Raw genomic sequence first — 3,950 nt, 5'->3', positions numbered from 1 at the left:
GGGGGGGGGGGGGGGGGGGGGGGGGGGGGGGGGGGGGGGGGAGGGGAGAGACAAAGGGCATGGCTCTCATCATTAACGAGACCTGACACGAGGCGGTGCACCGCGTTATGAACTATGTGGTGTTGGTAGATTGTCTGTGGAGCGCACGGATGTGTGCACGTACACACACACACACACACGCATGTAGACACACGCATGTACGTGCAAACAAACACACACACATATATATATAGACACATTAATATAGGCATATAGACAGATAGCAGACGCACATACATGTAGTCACACACATACATATATATATACAGATAGAGACGCACACACGTGTAGACACACACATACATATATAGACACACACAAAGGTCTCTTATGTTCACATTTGTTACGAGAACACACGTATGCACACTTCCACACGCACACTAACTAGAGCCAATGGTTGTGAAGATAAAATGCCAGGGAATTGTGGGTAATCCTCGGGGCATCGCGGTACGGAGACATTTTCAGAGTGAGTTAGCTCAGGGTAAATAGACACGAGGCTTTTAAAGAACTTTACGACCCCACAGCGTCTAGCCAGGCGGTCTGCTGTTCCGACGTTGCTTTCAAATGCCAATTTAATTATTCACAGGTTCACAAACCGAGGGTTAGCCGGGGCTAAAGAGCCAGAGACCCCCAGGCTCAGAGGGTTTTTATGTTTGCACGGAAGTGCATTAATAGAATCTCAGTCTCATTCGGGGCGTCGGATTCATTCATTATCATACGATGTTCTGTTTGGTGAAATAATGGAGTGGATGAACGTGAGGGAGATCATTGCTCTGTTCGCATAAACAAACAGGCGTTGGGAAATGTCGTTATTTATGAACACTCTCACTTAATGCATCGACAGTTTTACAACAGCACTGTTGGTGCAATGAAATAAAGGGGCAGGCAGCAGAGGCAACAAGATTGTTGCAGTCACATTCATTTTCACAGAAACATACAGTATGTGAGCTGCGTTGCAAATGTCAGGGTCTATTACGTTTCCATGGACCTTTGCACCACAAATGAAAAAAAAAAAAGATGGCAGGAACAAGGATGATGTAACCGAAATGAAGAGCTGTGCCTGTCTTTTAATAGACAGGAGGGCTTTTTGCCTCCCTGGGACAGGGGGACCAACCAAGGGTTTGACATTAGAGGAACGAATCCAAGTGTTTTGGATGTTGGGGCTGGGTGATATACGACCAGAAGATAGAAACAATGGAAAGATATATGCACATGAATTACCATATGTATGAAATACCAAATACCACTCCAAACTGTCCACCAGAAGGTCATTACGTTAAAGTATATGGTAATCCAAAATCCCATCAGAATGAAAATCAGACTTTCTCATTTTCTTTGCCCGTTTCCAAACTTTCGAAGGGCATATTTTCGAATCATCGTTCATTTCGAGCGGGAAATTGCGCGTCCCGAAATGTCAATACCTTCCCCATAAATGACTTTAACGATACTACTCAGAAACGATAAACGATAAACGAGTTATGGCCCGAAGCTACTCTGGAGGAGTGAATCAGGCGTGAATCCCGTCTTTCTCTCGAAGTCCCCAGCGAAGGTCTTTGCAGGTTCTCGTAGAGACGACCTCGTCAGAAGGACTTTGGTTCCATCTTTCCTAACTTTGATGCAAACGCCTGTTTAAATAATGCGTGTCCAAGCGATTCCACGTCCTCCTCGATAAGTCTTATCTCGGGCGAGGTTCTCCACACAATAACCGTTCTGACGGGCGAAACATAAAGTGTGGTGTTATTGAATTAAGAACAGAGTTAATCCGTTGATTCAACGTCTGCTGATTGGCCTAACTGGCCCTAAACAGTTAAATAATATCTACATTATAGACGTAGTTAGCCATATTTAGGGTTAAATTAAAAGTAACCCTCCATATATTGGACAATTTATCAATCATTTAAATTCAGTGGGGGACATTAACAGCCAACTTGTTTCAGATAAAGAACTATAACATTATCTCTACTTTTGTATTAAACATTAACAGCTAAGGCCTTAGACAAAGCAGTCACATAAACCGTGATGCATATCTTCCATTTGATAAGCTAAATGTTTGATATATCTACATATTGTGCAGAATTTCCTATGAAGGCTCCTGAATCCTTTTGAGCAATACATTTCTTTTTTCTATCATCAGGGAATATATGATCAAAAACCACATCAACGCAGACGCTCATAAGTCACTCAGCAACCTTTAGTACACTTCACTCTCAAGACTAAACACAGATGAATACTAACTAAATACAGATAAACACAGACTAAATACAGATGATTACTAACTAAATACAGATGAACACAGACTAAATACAGATGATTACTAACTAAATACCGATGAACACAGACTAAATACAGATGATTACAAACTAAATACAGATGAACACAGACTAAATACAGATGATTACTTAATAAATACAGACTAATTAAGGATGAATACAGACTAAATACAGATTAATACAGATGAATACAGAAAAAATACAGATGAATGCGGACGTAATACAGATGAATACTGACTTAATAGTGATGAATACAGACTTAATAGTGATGAATATAGATGTAATGCTGATGAACACAGACATTATACAGATGAATACATACACAATACAGTGGAATACAGAGGTAATCCGTTAAAACACAGACGTGATACTAATGAATTCAGACCTGGTACAGTGGAATACAGACGTGATACAGCTGAACACAGACATGATACAGTAGAATACTGATCCAAGACGGAGGAATACAGAATACAGATCAGAAAACCTCTGATGTTATCATAGCAGCACCCTACCAGCTACCCCCCCCACCCCACCCCCTCCACCCCCCTCACGCCCCCTCACCCCATGGCTTCATCTTGGTGTCACAGCCCCCCGGTCCAGTATCCAGATCAGAGAGCCCCTCCCCTCCCCCCCTCCCTCCCTCCCCTCCTGAGGAGTCCGCCTGCTGTAGGAGTGCTGCAGGAGGAGGCTGCTGCAGAGGGGGGAGGAGGGGGAGGGGAGGGGGAGGGGGAGGAGGAGGCGGCTGCAGAGGGAGGAGGAGGGGGAGGAGGCGGAGGAGGGGGAGGAGGCGGCGGCTGCTGCAGAGGGAGGAGGAGGGGGAGGAGGAGGAGGAGGAGGAGGAGGAGGAGGAGGAGGAGGAGGAGGAGGAGGAGGAGGAGGAGGAGGAGGAGGAGGAGGAGCGCATTGGCAGAGAACTGTTTTATGTACGCATTTGTTTAACAGGGGGGTGGGGGGGGGTCTAGCCAGAAGGGGGGGGGGGGGGGGGGGGTCATGAAGCGCCGCTTGATTTTAGTGGCACAGAGCCTTATGGCCTCCCGCCGTGTCACATGATCAAACGTGTGTGTGTATTTGTGCTCGCACATTCATGCAAGTATGTGTGTGTGCATCTGTGTGTGCCTGTGTGTATGTGTGCATATGTATGTGTGTGCCTGTGTGTATGTGTGCATCTGTATGTGTGTATGCATGTGTGTATACGTATGCATGTGTGCGTGCATGCATGCGTGCGTGCATGTGTGTGTGTGTTTGTGCGTGCATCTCCATGTGTGTGTATTTGTGGATGTGCATGTGTGCGAACACGTGTGTGTGTTTGCTGCGACCGGGTCGATGGTGGTTTCTCAGACTGCGGTCGCCGTGGGAGACGGGTGGCGGGTGTGGTGCCGGGGGGCGGGGGAAGGGAGGGTGGAGGAGACGAGGAGAGGAGGGGAGGGAGGAGGAGGGGAGGGAGGAGACGAGGGAGGAGGAGGAGAGGAGGGGAGGAGGAGGGGAGGGTGATGAAGAGGAGAGAGAGGAGACGAGGGAGGCGAGGAGGGAGGGGGAGGGGGAGAGGAGGAGAGGAGGGAGATGAAGAGGAGGGTGATGAAGACGAGGGTGATGAAGAGGAGGGTGATGAAGAGGAGGGTGGAGGAGAGGAGGGTGATGAAG

The sequence above is a fragment of the Gadus chalcogrammus genome, chromosome 1 (genome assembly GCF_026213295.1).
Source record: "Gadus chalcogrammus isolate NIFS_2021 chromosome 1, NIFS_Gcha_1.0, whole genome shotgun sequence".
Lineage (NCBI taxonomy): Eukaryota > Metazoa > Chordata > Actinopteri > Gadiformes > Gadidae > Gadus > Gadus chalcogrammus.
The sequence above is the reverse complement of the archived record's forward strand: the minus strand, read 5'-3'. Positions refer to the sequence as shown.